The sequence below is a fragment of the Mesoplodon densirostris genome, chromosome 4 (genome assembly GCF_025265405.1).
Source record: "Mesoplodon densirostris isolate mMesDen1 chromosome 4, mMesDen1 primary haplotype, whole genome shotgun sequence".
NCBI lineage: Eukaryota > Metazoa > Chordata > Mammalia > Artiodactyla > Ziphiidae > Mesoplodon > Mesoplodon densirostris.
This window is the reverse complement of record NC_082664.1, coordinates 153406221-153424883: the sequence shown is the minus strand read 5'-3', so window position 1 is coordinate 153424883 and position 18663 is coordinate 153406221. Positions and strand designations below refer to the sequence as shown.

Below are 18663 nucleotides of genomic sequence, written 5' to 3'. Positions count from 1 at the left end.
TGTCTCCACTGAATTTTTAAAAATCAATTTTGTAAGTCGATTTTAAGTGCCGAGATACATATAAGCTTGATAATGAGTGCATCCAAACAATTTAGTTCTCATTTTTCAGTTAAAAAAGAGAACAGTCTTTTCAATCTAGGAAAACCGTAGATGGTGTGCTATGGACATGGTAGGGGGTCATTTTGGTTTGTTGAATGTAACCATCATTCCTTATCATAACTTGGCTCCCGCTTTGGTAACATATGCGTGTGGCTCGTGCAGAAATCAGAGTGTGTCCCATGACATTCAGTACAGGTGCAGTGTGACCCCTGATGTGACCCTGGCTGCTGGGTATGGGGGTGCTGGTGTTTGTTTCTTTAACTTAGAGAAGGCACAAGGCTACCTTTTAGAGCCATGCCCCTCATAGCTGCCCATGTACTTGCCAACCTGTGGCCATGATTTCTGAGAGGTCAGGGGCTATGCTGAACTACCTGAAGCTTTTCTGTAGCAGGGCAGTGCCTACATTTCCTGTGGCCATGCCATCGGGTTCAAAGGGGAGCTGCTGCCCTTTACATTCCTCATCTGCCAAGGCTAGCAAATCTAGTGTAAGGTGCAGGCTGAGTGCTGAAACACCTACTGAGTCCCCAAAACTGAGAGCTTAGTCTTGTTATTTTCTGTTCAGTGTGGGCGAGCTCACACTGATCATATTTCATCCAATATGATGTACACAGAGTATCCTCGCTGTAGTGCAGTATTTCCCCAGGACTACCAAGAACTGACATAACCTGGAGCCCCATCACCAACAGAAAGGGCGACTTGCTAACTTCTGTTAGTAGCTTGGTAGCCTCTCTTTTCCTAAGTACTAAATGTGAATATGGTAAAATCTGGCAACCTACACAGGATTGGCCATTTTTTTCTTGATTCCAATTTTCCAAGACAGAATGACTGGGGTGACAATAAGTGACAGTGCCTGGAGATCCAGATCCAAAAGAAAGGCAAGTGCCCAGTCTTGAAAGGTTGACTTGTCCTAGTATTAATCTCAGACCCTGTTTCCCTATACTGTATGCTGCATGAAAGGATGGGAAAGATGTAATTATATATAATTATATGCAATTTTATATTTACATATTACATATATTTTATATATTTATATATGCACCATTTATATTTCTTTTTCTTCTGTGATTTGACTGAGACCTTTACCCATTTTTAGATTTAACAGTTATTTATTTGCAAGAGCTCTTTATATATTATGGTTTTGAGTCCTGCAGCTTATATGGTCATATATATTTCTGGATTGTTATTTGCCCTTTATTTTTTCACATAGAAAAATTTTTAATTTTTGTGTATTCAAAGCTGTTAAAGTTTTCCTTTGTGGTCTTACCTTGGAACCAATAAAAAGACCTTTTCCTTCCTAAGATCATGTTACCCCAATAATCTCCCCTGGTGTGCTTTTTTTTATATATAATTAACTCTTTAATATCCTTGAATTTATTTGATGAATTTAACCTTTTCCTCTAAAATGGGTAGCTAGCTTTCCTAAAACTATTTCCTAAGTAACCTAATATTTCCCTGATGATATGAAATGCCACCTGAACATTGAGTCCTTTGGTAGCAAGTTACAAAAACTGACAAAGGCAAAGGCCATTTATTAGAGAGATGGTGGGACCTATTGAATATCCAAGGGGTTAGAGATTAAGCCTGGAAACTGGCTGGTTCCAAAAGAGCTTCTGTGGCTGCAAAAGCCTGACCCAGAGTGGGGGTCTGCAGCGGGAACCCTGAACTCCTCAGGATGCAGTTCTGCAGGAGTGAACAATTCCGTGGTTCTTTTTTTTTTTTTTTCGGTATGTGGGCCTCTCACTGTTGTGGCCTCTCCCGTTGCGGGGCACAGGCTCCGGACGCACAGGCCCAGCGGCCATGGCTCACGGGCCCAGCCGCTCCGCGGCATGTGGGATCTTCCCAGACTGGGGCACGAACCCGTTTCCCCTGCATCGGCAGGCGGACTCTCAACCACTGTGCCACCAGGGAAGCCCAATTCCGTGGTTCTTAACCTCTTTGTCCGTTGGTCCTAGAGTCAGAGTCCAGGGAGGGAGCATTTTGATTGGCCAGGGTAAGAAAAAATCTGCTTAGCTGTCCCACCAGTGGAATCCAAGAGATAATCCCCCAAACTAAGGTACTGTGAGGAAGGGTTGAGGGAAGGAAGGCAGGAATGTATGCTGGATAGTCAAAAAGAGAGCTGGTATCTACTCTGACAGCATTATCATAGGTATGCACACACACATTCAGATGTGACTATTTGCCTATCTCTGGACTTTTCATTCTGTCCCATTCCCATGTCTGTTTATTCATATTCCAGAACAATACTACCTTTTAAGAAATTGAAGTGTAGTTGATTGACAATATTATATTAGTTTCAGCTATACAACATAATGATTCAGTGTTTTTACAGATTGTACTCCATTTGCAGTTATTATAAAATACTGGCTATATCCCCTGTGCTATACACAGAACAGCACCACTTTTATTACCTTAACTCTGTATTTTAATAACTGGTAGGGCAAGCCCTACCCCACCCCCATCCCAGACTTTAATCTACTTCTTAAAAAAGTTCTTGCCTGTTTTTAAAAGTTTAGTCTTCCAGATGAGTTTTGAAATTATTTTTTCAAGACTCAAAGGAATCAATTTGAAATTTCAATTGGAATCATATTAAAATCATATTAAAATTATAGATTAATTTGGTGGAGAATGGACACATTCACAACATCATGTTTTCCCTTTTGGGCACATTGTGTATGCTTTGGTTTTATCCAAATTATTTTTATAAATCCTTCAGTGCAGTTTTTGTTTTTCTTTAGTTTTTCTTTAGTGTACATTTTCGTATCTGTGTGTCTTTTTCCTCTGCATAATTAAAAATTAACTAATTTTTATTATACATAATAATTTATTATATATAAATTATTATAATTATGAGGTCTATTTTCAATTCCACACTCCTAGCATCCCCTTCAGAAAGTTTTTGGTAGCCAGATATTTTCTGTGCATATTAGTGTTGTGTTACCATTCTTACACACGTGTCTCTTCTGCCTACCGTTATTCACATCCCTTTTGCCAGCCAACCCTGTGGCTTGGTGACATTTGTACATCAGCCCTTGGAGCCCATTCCAGCTGTTAAATAGAGAGCCCTGGGCAGATGGACGGATGGTCGGTTGGATGGATGGATGGATAGATGGACAGATGGATGGATGGATGGATGGTAATTTGTTTAACCACCACTTAATGAAGGATCAGTTAGGGATGTTTCTAGTCTTTTGCTAAAATAAACATGGCAGAGAAGATGACCCTTTGTGCACGTTCATAACTCAGCAAATACTGAGTGGCTTTTGCTCCTGCTGTGGGAGCTGGTCCAAGTGAGGAGGGTATTGGGCCAAACAAGAGAGGAACGTGCAAATAGATCTTGAGAAGAAATTACTAAGAGCGTCCTTTCAGTCAGAGCATAAGTGTGCACTTTACATTTAGGATGTTGCTCCTAAATTTCCCTCCAAAGATGGGACACCAAGTTTTCCCAATAGTGTATGACTGTGCCCGTTTGCCCAAACCCACACAAACTTTTGTGTGTCATCAGAATTACTTTGTGAATCTGATGAAAATGTAAGGTCTTATTATGTAATTTGGATTTCTGTAATTAAAAGTGAAACTGATCATCTTTTACATTTGTTTATGTTATTTATATTTCTTTAACTGCTAATTGCCAATTTATGTTTGTTGCCTATTTTTCTGTTAGGTTGTTATTTTTCGTAACTGATTTATAAATGCATTTCCTACATTAAGGAGATTGACCATTGTTGTATGTGTTGCAGATATATATTTTTCATAGTTTGTTATTCATTTTTTGACTTTTTTAATAGTATTCTTTCTGTGCTGAAATTTTGTGTACTCAAATTGATTTTGTCCATCTTTACAGTTTTACCCCTATGATTCTGGCTTATATGTTAGGGTTTCATATCTATATATTTCATAGATCTGACATTTATTTTGCTATAAATATCATAAAACTTTTATTTTTTGAAAATGTACACATGGACCTTCCATATTTCTTTTTTTTTCCCCAGTCTTTTTCATAATACTTTATTATCAGCACCACTTTTCCAACAGGATTTGCTCACTTTGTGTTTCTTTCTCACATTTTGGTAATTCTCACAATATTTCAAACCCTCCACCAGCAAAAAGGTTATGACTTGAAGACTCAGGTGATGGTTAGCATTTTTTAGCAATAAGCTATTCTTAATTAAGGCATGTACATTGTTTCCATATTTCTTTTTAAGTTTAATGCTATGTATTTTAAATATCTTCTTGCTCTGGTGAGTGCATTTTTTAAATTATTATTTTACATTGTAAGAGGCTACAAATAGTATATAAGACTCCCAGGAATTTTATTATTATTTACATTTAACTGTACATGCCACTAAATGTACAGATTCAAACTTTGATCCCATAGTTTGTCAAAAGAAATGATATATTTTCTCCTGCTTTATAGTATTTGTATATCTTTTTGTCCTGTCTAGTTGCTTTGACTAAAACTATCAAAATAACGTTAGATATTAATGGTATTTCATCATTCACTTTCTGTTCCTGAGTTTAACTAGAAGCCCCTAATGATTCACTGTCAGGCATGATGCTGAGAGATGGTTTCAGATAGCTATTTTGTCATGTTAAAGTGATAAAGTTAAGGTGATAAAATTCATATTTTGCTGATAGTCTTAAAAAATAAAATTGGAGGTTAAATATCAAAGAGGTTTTTTGAGATCTGTTAATAAGTTTACATATATTTTTACTTTGATCTATTGGTATGTTAGATTATATTAATAGATTCTCAGGATTAAGCTACGTGGAACATAACTGGAATGAAATCTCTATAGTTAAAAAAATTTTGTATAAAAACTTTTTGAATGTATATCTGTTACTTGAACGCATGTTCATGTGCCGGACACACAGTGAGGCCAAACAAACTGTAACATCAGAGTTTGGAGGTTTATTGCAGGGCCAAGCAAAAGAGCCAGGTGGCTTGTGCTGCCCAAAGCCCCGAACTTCTGGTAGGGTTTCAACAAAGCATTTTTAAAGGCAAGGTGAGGGAAGGGCGAGGTTGCAGACTTCTTGGTGCAGGAATCCTTTGTCCTTGCAGCTGTCCACTTAGGTCAGGTCACAATGTTCCTGTAAACCTCCAGCAAGACAAATGTTCTTCTCTGTTCTGCAACTTTTTATCCCTATATGAATGGACTCTTAAAAGTCAGAGTCCTGAGAATAGACTCTCCTGTATATTTCAGGCTATAGGCAACATTCTTTTACAAAAGGTGCAGAGCCAGCATGACTAAGTACAGGCAACAGAGCACAAGGGTTAGAGCTAAAGGAATAGATCTAAAATGGAGTCAGGTTTGTTCTTCCCTATTACATATCTTCTTCTCAGTGACAATGAACTTGGCTTATGCCTAACTTCACATAGTATAAAACTAAATTAATTTTATGTGTTTTTTAAGTTCTGTGAAGAAATTCATTTGAAACAAATGTAGAAAATGACAAAAAAATTAAATATGAAAACCGTAGTAGGCATACAATTAGGGAAATAGAAATAGGTCATGAAAACTAATCCCTGTGTGCCCTCTAAAAGTAAATAATGTAATTTAAGATTATTTTTGAATAATCTGGAATTTCCTTTCTGATCATCGTTTTTACCTTCTGAAAATTTAGATACCTGAATTCCATATAATAGACATTTTGGTAGACATATTCTGTTACTTTCCTCAAGTTAAATAATGTATGTCTCTGAGTGACAATTATCATAGAAACCAACTTTTTGCACATTAAAATACCTAATGTGACTTAGACACAGCAAGCATTAAATAATATGGGTTGAACTGAATTATTCCCACTTTCTGCTCAGAGATTAATGTGTCTCTTGGAGTCAGGATAGAATATCTCACACATGGGAATTAAAGAGCTACATTCTAACCAAAAATACCCATGGAAAACTTGCAGTTGATCCATATCTGCTTTATTAATCAAGCCCACTACAAAGGCCTTTCTTGTGGTTGTACTTTATTTTGGACATGAATAAGCTAGGGAAACCACACTTCAATTATGAAGTTGTTTGAAACCTGAAAGAATGTGGAATTTTATATTATATTACAGCAGTAACATCCAAACCTTGATGGTTACCATTCGGATATATAAGTTTATGAATATCCTGTATGTAAGAATTTACTGGAGAATATTGTGACAGTGGCCAAGACGACCCTAACTACTCAATATGGAGTTGACTTCTTGCTGCCACTCTTCCTTCCTCAAGTTTTTTGAAATAAAAAGGGGTTTTGTTTGTGTTTTTGTTTTTAAGCTAGCTTGGTATCAACAGCCTTTAGTTGAAGCAGACTGGTTCTATCCTTGATTCACAGTCTTCTAAAATATTACTAGATGCTATCTGCTGATTTATTTGTGATTTGTCATCTGTATTCATAAATGCAATTAATTTGTAGCTTTCATTTTCCTCCTACCCTATTTTGTTTCATGATTATCGTATTTCATAAATATTAGTTAAGAAACTTCAATCTAAGGAATTTTCTGTTCCTTGATGGATACTGGCACATAAATGTATAATACTCTGGACCTAGAACTATTTTATTTAAAAAGTTATTAGGCATAAATTTCTATTCTTCCAGATTTTTTTCTATTTCTTTCTTAGCTTTTGAGCCACATTTGACAATATCAGTTGTCAGAATTAACATTTTTTCTTTGTATTGGCCTTTTCACATTTTAATATGAAGTAATGCATAGAATTGTTTTTAAAATACCCATAGTAACATTATGTTCTTATTTCTTTTGTTTTCATACTGTTGTATATTTCTCTTGCTTTCCTGATGAGTTTGGCCAGAAATGTATTTGTTTTATTTATCTGAAAACTTAAAGTACCAAAGAAATGTATCCATTGTAAAATTCCCAAAATACAGAAGTGTAAAATTTTTAACTCCCCCATGTCAGCATGTACCCTTATAGAAATTTCTGTATGTAAATTAGAGAAATAGCCTCAGATCTAGTCCATCCTTTTAACTCCTGCATTATATTCTGTGGATGCAAATTCTACACACTAATTCACAGGTCCCCAACTGCAGGGCCCTTAAGTGGTCTCTTCTTATGTCACAAATAATACTGGATTTAATTGTTTTATAAGTAAATCTATGGACACGTTTGTGTGTTATCTCTGAAGGATACTTTCTAAAAGTTGAATTGATGGCACAAAGAGTAAATGCATTAAAATGTTGATAGCTGTTGCCTTCCAGAAAGGTTTGTACTCACGATCACTTCTGCCTGCAGTCCCTGGAGATGAGCATGTCCAACCCTTGCCAAGATTAGATGTCACCAATGTTGAAAATGTTTGCCAACCTGAAAGATGAAAAATTGCATCTCACTATTTTTTAATTTGCTCCCCCTGGTCATCAGTGAGGTGGAGTTATTTTTTTTTTTTTTTTTTTTTTCTTTTTGCGGTATGCAGGCCTCTCACTGTTGTGGCCTCTCCCGTTGCGGAGCACAGGCTCCGGATGCGCAGGCCCAGCGGCCATGGCTCACGGGCCCAGCCGCTCCGCGGCATATGGGATCCTCCCAGACCGGGGCACGAACCCGTATCCCCTGCATCGGCAGGCGGACTCTTAACCACTGCGCCACCAGGGAGGCCCTGGAGTTATTTTTAATAGAAGCAGAATTGAATGTAGAGGTAAACTGGGAAAGAATTGAGATCTTTATCATATTAAGTCTTTTGATTTAGGACCAGGTTATGTCTCTTCCAGCCTTCAGGGAAGTCTTCCAGCCTTTTTCATACAGTGCTTAAACATTTTCTACTAATTCCTAGTTTGTTTGTATTTTTTTTAGTAAATTTATTTATTTTATTTTTTTATTTTTGGCTGTGTTGGGCCTTCGTTGCTGTGCGTGGGCTTTCTCTAGTTGCAGAGAGTGCGGGCTACTCTTAGTTGCGGTGCGCGGGCTTCTCAATGCGGTGGCTTCCCTTGTTGTGGAGCACGGGATCTAGGCACAAGGACTTCAGCAGTTGTGGCACGCGGGCTCAGTAGTTGTGGCTCACAGGCTGAGTTGCCCCGTGGCATGTGGGATCTTCCCGGACCAGGGCTCGAACCCTTGTCCCCTGCATTGGCAGGCGGATTCTTACCCACTGCACCACCAGGGAAGCCCCTGTAGTTTTTGATGCTAATGTCAATAGTAGTTTTCTTCACTCTATTTTATAATTGGTTATTGCTATAATGTAGGTAAGCTATTGATTTTTTAATTAAACTTTTCATTTTGAGATAACTGTAGATTCACACACAGAAATAATACAGAGAAATCTATGTAGCTTTTACCCAGTTTTCCCCAGTGGTAACATCTTGCAGAAGTATCGAACAGTATCTTACTGGGATAGTGACAATGATGCAGTCAAGACATAGAACATTTCTACCACGTTATAGGCCCCTCCTGTTGCTTTTTTAACAGCCACAATTACTTCCTTTCTGCCCCCACTCCCTCCTTAACGCGTGGCAATCGCTAGTCCACTAGAGCACTCCATTTATATATTTTTTTTATTTCCAAAATGTCATATAAGTGGAATCGTACAATATGCAGGCTTTTAGAACTGGCTGTTTTCACTCAGCATGATCCTCTGGAGATTTATCCAGGCTGTTGCACATGCTGATAGTTTCTCGCTGTTTATTCCATGGAGCAGTTTTGCTCTGACTGGATGGACCAGTTTAACCATTCACCTGTGGAAGGACATCCGGACTAATTCCACCTTCTGACTATTATGAATAAAGCTGCTATGAACATTCCTATGCAGGTCTGTGTAAACACCAATTTTCAGTTCTTTGAGATGAATGCCCAGGAGTGCAGTTGCTGGTTGTATGGTAGGTGCCAAACTGCTCTGTAGGTTGTCTGTACCTTTTGGCATTCCCACCAGTGATGTACAAGCAATCTGGTTTCTCCTCATCTTCATCAGCATTTGCTGTTGTCACTTTTTTTTTACTTTAGTCATTCTCATAGCATAGAGTGATGTCCTACTGTGGTTTTAATTTGTGTTTCCACGATGGCTAATGATGTTGAACATCTTTTCATGTGCTTCTTTGCTATCTGTATATCCTCTTTAGTAAAATGCCTGTTCATGTGTTTTGCTTATTTTCTTTCCATTTTTTTTTCTGTTGAGTTTTGAGAGTTCTTTATATTCTAGATACTAGTCCTTTGTTGAATATGTGGTTTGCAAATATTTATCGCAGTCTGTAGTTTGTCTTTTCATCCTCTTAATAGGGTCTTCAGCAGGGTAAATTTTAAAAATTTTGATGAAGTCTTATTTATCAATTGATGCTTTTATGGATCACGGTTTTGGTGTCAAGTCCAAGAACTCTTTGCCTATCCCTAAACCTTGAATATTTTCTCCTACGTGGAGGCGGGAGTTCCAGCTCTCCAGAAAGCCTCCAGTGATACCTCTCTGGCTGGGAAGGGTAGACACTACTACTCCCCAAGTGGCTGGTACTGACATGGGGTGGGGAGATGGCCTCATCACCACCAGGCAGTGCTGAAAGCCCTGACTTTTCACCTTACCTGTGAGCGGAGGGGGCCTCCTTACTGCTGGGGGTGGGTGGAAGCCCAGGCTCCCCATGTGGCCTCCTTCAACACCACGGAATTTGGGGGGCTCTGAGTTTTCATCTCCAAGTCTGGGATATAGGAAGTAAAACCAAAAAACTCAGGAAACTCACCACTGTGCCCTTCCCTGGGTCCCGAGGTCCATAACCAGTCTGTCTTCTTTTTACTTTTCAGAGTCTTTAATGTGTGTTTTATATACAATGTCCAGTGTTTTTAGTTGTACTCAGAAGAATAGGGAAAAGTACATCTCCTCCATCTTTCCGGAAGCCAAAATGCTGTTGACTTTTGTACATTTTGTATGTTGAAATTTTGTTAACTCTAAAAGTTTTTCCAAAATTATCTTTTAGTTTCTAGGTGGACAGCCATATAAGCTGTGAAAATAAAGGTTCTTTCCCTTCGTTATGAATATTTATAGTGCATAATGTTTTCTTAACTTTTTTTTTTTTTTTTTTTTTTTTGCGGTACGCGGGCCTCTCACTGTTGTGGCCTCTCCCGTTGTGGAGCACAGGCTCTGGACGCGCAGGCTCAGCGGCCATGGCTCACTGGCCTAGCCGCTCCGCGGCATGTGGGATCTTCCCAGACCAGGGCACGAACCCGTGTCCCCTGCATCAGCAGGCAGACTCTCAACCACTGCGCCACCAGGAAAGCCCTTTTCTTAACTTTTTACATTGATTGATAGGGGTTTCAGTAGGCATTCAGTACCATGTAATGCAATAAGCTTTTTTTTTTCCAGTTTTATTGAGATATAATTGACATACAGCAGTGTACCCAGGTGTACAGCTAACGATTTTTAAAAAATTTTTCTTTGGAGTATAGTTGATTTACTGTTGTGTTAGTTTCTGCTGTACAGCAAAGTGAATCAGTTATACATATACACATATCAACTCTTTTTTTAGCTTCTTTCCCCATACAGCATAACGATTTGACTTACATCATGAAATGATCATCACAATAAGTTTCATGAACATCCATCATCTCATATAGATACAAAATTTAAAAAATAGAAAAAAATGTTTTTCCTTGTGATGAGAACTCTTTGGATTTACTATCTTAACAATTTTCATATGCAACGTACAGCAGTGTTATTTATATTTATCATATTGTACATTACACTTATCTCATAACTGGAAGTTTGTACCCTTTGACCACCTTCATCCAATTCCCCCTCCCCACACCCCTGCCTCTGTAAAATCTGATCTCTTTTTCTATGAGTTTGTTTGTTTTCAAGGTATAATTGACCTACAACACTGTGTTAGTTCCTGTTACACAACACAGTGATTTGATATTTCTGTACATTCCAAAATGATCACCAAGATAAGTCTAGTTACGATCTGTCACCATACAAAGATATTACATAATTATTGACTGTATTCCCCATACTATACATTTCATACCGATGACTCATTTATTTCGCAACTGGAAGTTTGTACCTCTTCATCTCTCTCGTACCCCCATCCCCTCGCCTCTGGGAACCACCTGTTTGTTCTCTGTATCTATAACTCTGTTTTCGTTTTATGTTTTTTCATTTGTTTTATAGATTCCACATGTAAGTGAAATCATACAGTATTTGTCTTTCTCTGTCTGACGTACTTAGCATTAGGCTTTTAACATAATCCCTGACTGAGCTTCATAGAAGGACACACGATAGGAGACACAGCAGGGAGAAGGCCTGGCAGCTACATCTGCCTGTCACCCACCGCGGCTGCCCTGCTCTCACAGAAGAGGTGCCTGTGGGGCACCTGACACAAAGCCAAAGCCTGTTTTCAAACAGGTGTTTTTAGAGCATCTTTGTTTTCACAGAGACCCAAGGCCTGCGTGCCAGCACACAGCTCCCCTGATCTGGGCCCACTTCCACAGGACAAGCAAGGTATTTCCACATTGCTCTGTGGTCTCCAAGAAAACAGTGACATAGCACAGAACTTTCAGGTCATTTTTCCACAGGAATCTGGACCAGCCCAGGCCCCATGTTACCCTTTATTCATGTTGAAGATTTTCGGGGGAAAGGGTTGACTAATAACAGCCCTTTAAAAAAAAATAAATTTATTTATTTTATTTTTTTGGCTGCGTTGGGTCTTTGTTGCTGCGCAGGCTTTCTCTAGTTGCAGTGAGCGGGGGCTACTCTTCATTGCGGTGCATGGGCTTCTCATTGCGGTGGCTTCTCTTGTTGCAGATCACGGGCTCTAGGTGCACAGGCTTCAGTAGTTGTGGCTCGTGGGCTCTAGAGCACAGGCTCAGTAGTTGTGGTGCACGGGCTTAATTGCTCCACGCATGTGGGATCTTCCCAGACCAGGGCTCAAACCAGTGTCCCCTGCATTGGCAGGCGGATTCCCAACCACTGTGCCACCAGGGAAGCCCAACAGCCCTTTTTTATAGTGTTTTATTCCTGACTTTTGTAGGATGGAGAGTGAAGAGGATTGACATGATGGGTCACCATTCAGTGTAGTTTTCACTGTCAGCTTCCCAGAGGTGCCCTTATTATTAACTTAAGGCATTTCCTTCTAGCCTTTTTTTTTTAACTAACTTTGTTTTTTTTTTAAGTTTTTTTTTTTGGCCGCACCACATAGCTTTTGGGATTTTAGTTCCCCGACCAGGGATTGAACCCAGGCTCCTGCAGTGAAAGCACCAAGTCCTAATCACTGGACTGCCGGGGAATTCCCTAGCCTGACTTTCTAAGATTTTTTTTTTTTTAATCAAGAATGCACGTAAGTTTTATCACTGTCTTTTCAACATCTGTGAAGATGATCATACAGCTTTCCTCTTTAGTTTATTAGTATACTGATTTGCATTAATAGACTTGCTAATGCTGAACCACCTTTGCGTTACAGAAATAGGCCTTCCTTGGTCCAGGCACATTTAAGGCACACATATTATGCTGCAATTGAATTGCTAATATTTTGTTTTATTTATTTACTTTTGGCTGCATTGGATCTTCGTTGCAGTGCGTGGGCTTCTCATTGCCATGGCCTCTTGCTGCAGAGCACGGGCTGTAGGCACGTGGGCTTCAGTAGTTGTGGCTCGTGGGCTCTAGAGCACAGGCTTGGCAGCTGTGGTGCATGGGCTTAGTTGCTCCGCGGCGTGTGGGATCTTCCCGGACCAGGGCTCGAACCCGTGTCCCCTGTGTTGGCAGGTGGACTCTTAACCACTGCGCCACCAGGGAAGCCCTGAATTGCTAATATTTTATTTAAGAGTTTGGTGTGTAATTTCATAAATGAGATTGACCTACAGTTTACCTTTGGTGCTCTCCTTGGGCAGTTTTTGTATCAGTTATTCTTACTGTACAGAATGAACTCAGAAGCATTTGGTTTGCTATATGCTCTGAAATAGTTCAAATAACCTAGGAATTATCTGGGTTTGTTGCAATTGGGAGAGTCGATTTGGGTGCTTTAAAAATTTTTTTCTTTGGGGAAAAATTTGGGGGTGATGAAAATGTCCTAAAATTGACTGTAGCTATATAACATTGTCAGGATACTAAACATCAATGAATGGCACACTTTAAATAGGTGAGTTATATCTCAATAAAGCTGTTAGAATTTTTGAAGCCTTTTCATTGATTGCTAAGTCTTATTTCTAATGTTAAATTTTGTTTTCTTTCCGTTGATTTAACGTTTATCTTTAGTTACTAAACAGCTGTTCATTTTATTAATCAAGATTACTCTTTTGGGGGGCTTCCCTGGCGGTCCAGTGGTTGACTCCATACTTCCACTGCAGGGGGCACGGGTTTGATCCCTTGTTGGGGAACTAAGATCCTGCATGCAGCACAGTGCAGCCAAAAAAAAAAAAAAAAAAGATTACTCTTTTTTTTTTTTTTGAGTTGTTTCAGTGATTTTTTTTTTTATTAATCCCTTCTACTTTTTCAAGGAATATTTGGCTCCTTTTCTACTTTTTAGAGTTGAGCGACAGTAGTACCTCTGCACAGGTTTTCCGGTGGGACCACATGCTGTCATTGAGTTAATTCTGAATAGTCTGTCATTTCGTTTTTGCTTTGCTCCTTAAACAGTTTACTTAAATTGATGTTCTTTCTAAGTGGCTACATTTCAGGTTATTTTGTTATTGTTATCCTTTTACTGTTAATTTCTAATTTTATTGCATGAGAGCATGTGGCCTCTAATTTCTACTTTTTACAATCTATTAAAAATTTAAATTACTTCGTATGGGAATAGTGTTTGGATGTGTTTTGTAGGCTTGTGTAAAATATATGTGTGTACTTACTCTCAGTTTGTTGGGTTCAAGATTCATTCACACATTAGTATCCATGTATGTGGCCATGCATGTTCCAGAACCAAACTTGCATCCTCTCGCCCACGCACAGTAAAGCCAATCTACTGACACTGGGTTGTGGTGAAGGCAAGTACAGTGTTTATTGCGGGTGCCAAGCAAGGAGGACTGGCAGCTCATGCTCAAAAGACCTGAACTCCCTGCTGGCTTTAAGGGATGAGGTTTTAAAGGCTGGGTGAGGGAGGAGCCTGCAGGGTGTGTGATCAGCTCATGCACAGTTCTTAGATTGATTGGCATCAAGGTGAAGCTTCGAGTATCACCCATCTTCTGGTTTCAACCGGTCTAGGGTCCATGTGCTTGGGGTCAGCAGTTTTAATCAGGTGGGGGTCTGCTTCCCGTAACAACAGCTTAGGAATGTGTGTCTGTATCTTTCAGGGAACTGGGAGTTCGGGGACTCTGCTGTGTGGCTGGTTTATAGACTAAATTGTTCCCAGTTTCCCGGCCCAAAAGCTACTCTTTGTTTCTCCATCCTCACGTGTCCTAATCAGTCACTCTGGAGCAGCCCTTTGAGACTCAGGGGAGGCCTGGGAGACTAAAGCAAAGACTTCTACTTCAAGGACAGGGTCTAAGGGCTTGTACTCGGCTTCAATCCCCTTGTCTTTGATACTCAGTCTTGAGGGGAGCAGGTTCAGGAGAAGAAAGGGAATAACATTTGGGATAAGAGAGGTCAATCCTACACTCAGCAGAGGAACTCGGTTTTAGGGAGACTTGGTTTCACAGAGAGAGAGAGCTTCTTAAATATAAATTAGTTGAGTGCTTCCCTTCCATTGCACATGGAATGCAGGGCCGCCCTCCTTGTAGCCTGCACTCCATGCTCTGTCATGGCTCCTCCCTGTCGGCCAGCCTTCCCTGGTGGCCCCCTCCCGACCCCTCCCTCCCAGCCTCCCTTCTTCCCCTCAGCCTCCCTCCGCCTCCTCCTTCCCCCACCAGCTTCCTGGGTGCCCTTGGCATCCCTCCACCCATTCCTCTCAGCTCACCCTCCGCTGGAGTCTCCCGTCCCTCCCCGCAGCCTCCTATGGTAAAGCCCCTGCCCCACTGCTCTCTGCCTCCCAGCTTCCCGAACCCCTGCCTCACCAGCCGTTGGAATCCCAGGCTCTTTCTGACCCCAGGCAGATCCTAGCCTCAGCCTCCTGCAGGTGGATCCTTCCCATTCTCCAGATTCCAGAGTAGGTGGTACAGTTATTGACCAGGGTTCTTGGCTTCCTTAATCAAAATCGATCAGAGGCCAGACAAGGAATTCAGGCAAGGCTTTATTGGGGCCCCTGCTACAGCAGGGGAAGGGAGAACAAGTAATAAGTTCCATTGCTAACTCGCTCCCTGAGAGGCTGGTGAACTGGCTCTTTACATGGGCTTTTGCGCCTGACCCTTCAGAAGTGACAATTGGGCTTTTTGGTCTCTTTGTATCTTGTTGTCCAGAATTTGCCCCAGCTGCACATGCACGCAGTTTTTTGTTGTTTTTTTTTTTTTCCGGTACGCGGGCCTCTCACTGTTGTGGCCTCTCCCGTTGCGGAGCACAGGCTCCGGACGCGCAGGCTCAGCGGCCATGGCTCACGGGCCCAGCTGCTCCGCGGCGTGTGGGATCTTCCCAGACCGGGGCACGAACCCTTGTCCCCTGCATCGGCAGGCAGACTCTCAACCACTGCGCCACCAGGGAAGCCCTTCTTTAAGCATTTGATAGAATTTTCCAGTGAGACCATCTAGGCTTGGAGATTTCTTTGGGGGGAGATTTAAAATTATAAACTTAACTCCCTTAATAGTTATAAGACTATTCAAATTATCTATTTCCTGTGGGTGAGTTGTGGTAGTTGTGATTTTCAAGAAGTTGATTCATTTCATTTAAATTTCAAGTTTATATGTGTAGAGTTCATATTATTCCCTTACCACAATTTTAATGTCTGCAGAGTCCATAGAGATATCTCCTGTTTGGTAATATGTGTCCTTTATCTTTTTTCTTGCTAGAGGTTTGTCAATTTTTTTATTCTTGTCAAAGAACTAGTTCCTTTTCCATCAATTTTCTCAATTATGTTTCTGTTTTCAACTTCATTTATTTCTGCTCATTATGATTTCCTTCCTTCTGCTTGCTTTGGGTTGATTTTGCTCTTCTTTTTCTAGTTTCTTGAGGTAGAAATTAGGTTATTGATTTAAGATCTTTCCTAGTTTCTTATGTAGTATAGAGTGCTATAAATTTTCCTCCTAGTATTGCTTTAGCTATGTCCCACACATTTTGATATGTTTTATTTTCATTCAGTTCTATGTGTTTTTAAAGTTTTTTGAATGTTCCTCTGTGATCCATAGATTATTTAGAAGTGTGTTGTTTCATTTCCACATTTAGAAATTTTTCTTATAATAGCAAAGAAAAGCTACAGTATGGCCAGAACTTCCATGTTAAGGATGAGCAAGATGAAAAGACAATATATGGCAACCACACAAGTATCCTACCAAAAGAAAAGGGAGAGGAAGTAGGAAATAAAAAACCATAGCCCATAAACAGGATCAATCACTACAGTAGTGGGTTTGGAAGACAGAGAAGCGTTCTTTCTTTTTTTATGTTCTGTAATGGTATAAAGACTATGAGAACCATCTGTTCCGTGACCCTTTGAAAAGTTTCATCACTCAAAATATGCGAGACTGGTGATGTTTGAAGGACATTTAGTTATTTGGCAGGTTTTGCATTTTTTCATATTTGTGATCTCTTTGGACTTTGAATCATTTTTAAAGTCATGAGTATAAATACTTCATAGTATTCTTTCATAAATATTTTGTAATATTTTTATAACATATGTTCCTGTGTAAGCAAGGTTTTTTCTATTATATCAACAGTAATTTATATATCTTGAATTTTTTTCTTGATTATACTTATGAGTTAATAATTAAACAGCATATTAATTAGCTTGCAAAGGTAGGAGTCTTTTTTTTCTATTGTGGTAAAATACACATAACATGAAATTTACCATTTTAACTATTTTTAATTGTATAATTCAGTGGCATCAAATATATTCACATTGTTGATGTTGTACAGCCATCACCACCATCCATTTCCAGAACTTTTTCATCTTCCCAAACAGAAACTCTGTCCCATTAAACAATAAATTCCCATTCTCCCCTCCCCCAGACCCTGGAAACCACCATCTACTTTCTGTCTCTATGATTTTTGACTACCCTAGGGATCTCACATGAGTGAAATCATACAATATTTGTCTTTCTGTGTCTGGCTGATTTCACTTAACTTCATATTTTAAAGGTTTCTTTTTTCCTTTAATTGGTAAGTTTAGCCTATTTATATTTATGCTTGTGAGAGATGTTTGGTCTCAATCCTATTGACTTGTATTTTATGTGGTGTGTTTAAATTTTTACAGGGTGCCTTAGAACTGCAGAAATGCATTCTTCATTTTTTATACTCCCCTTGACTTGGCCTGTCTCCACTGATTTAGGAAAAATAACCTTGACCCTTATCACCACACAGTGATTTAGTCTCTTATCAGCTGCAAACAGTCTCTCCAAGGTTAACATTATCTCGTTCCAGAAGGTATTCAGCCCTTCAGCACTTCTCCCCTCTCTGTCTTCTCCTTTTCTGTCCCTGGTAGCATCTGGGTCTGAGGGGCCAGACTGAGCATCACAGCAGTGGGGGTGGGCGGGGTGGTGCTTGCTCTGTGCTGTCCTCCGAGCCCTCTCTGGCCTGCACTGGCATCAGCTGCTGACATCTGAGGTCCTCTCCAGGGCCTCACCTCCAGATCTAGCTGCTTGGGGTTCTCCTGTCTCTTCTAGGGACTTCTTGGGGTACAAGCGAATTCTAGGGCCCCTCATGCCCCACATGTCCCTTTTGAGTGTAGATATTGGGGAAGCATCTCAGACCCCTCACCCTAAATGTGCCCTTTGTCACATTCACTGCTTTGTAGCGGCCCCACCTGAACTCCAGGCAACTTGAAGACCAGGCTCCAGACACAGGGCACGCATCCCCAGATGCTCACAAACACGCTTTGGATTCCTGCAGCCAAGTAACCCTTATCTCAGCCTGATGTCAGAGGGGTGAGGTGCTGGGCTTCTGAGAAGAGACCCAGGCTGAATTCTGACCCTCCAGTCTGCTTCCTGCACGCTCAAGGCACCACTGTCTCTTTCTTTCTGGAAACTCTGTTCTTAGGTCACATTCCTTGTCATCCTCCCTCCTGCAAGTCCTCCAGGAACCCCAGGACTCCTCCTCCTCCCAGTATCCAGAAAGAGACCATGACAGGAACTCAGAGAACATTTGCTGAATGCTGGTCTGAGCAGGGTCTTTATCGCAAATTGAACATTCTGTGTGTGACAGCCCAATTTGGTTAGCCAAAGTCATCTAATTAATAGTTTCACAATTCAGTTATTGTTTTTTAAAAGTCATCTATTATTTTTATGAGCCAGTTATTTTATTTCTTATTGCTGAGTTCATCAGGACCTCAGGTGGAGATGCTCAATGGTGCATTTTGGAGGAGGACCTTGATTTTATGACTGTCTCATTCTTTCCAGAGCCTGTTAGAATTTTTTCTTGATACTTACAGCTGCATTTATTACCAGCACTCTAATCTCTAAATTGAAAGCATCCAGTAACCAAGCCAACACTAATTAGGAAGCCACAGCCCTCAGAGGAGCCCCACCGTAACCAGGGCAACCCTGATTTAGCTTCATTGTGATGAATAATAAATTAGGAGAGGACACAGCCTTTGGCTGGGGCTGTTGGGAATGCCTGGCTTTAAAGATGAAAGGAAACTTAGCTGA

At 40.3% G+C, this 18663-nt stretch overlaps 1 protein-coding gene across 1 annotated transcript in view; it reads left to right on the top strand.

The window, feature by feature from the left end:
- ENTREP2 (endosomal transmembrane epsin interactor 2) overlaps positions 1-18663 on the top strand; it is a 377851-nt gene that overhangs the window by 283655 nt on the left and 75533 nt on the right. The window lies entirely within an intron of this gene.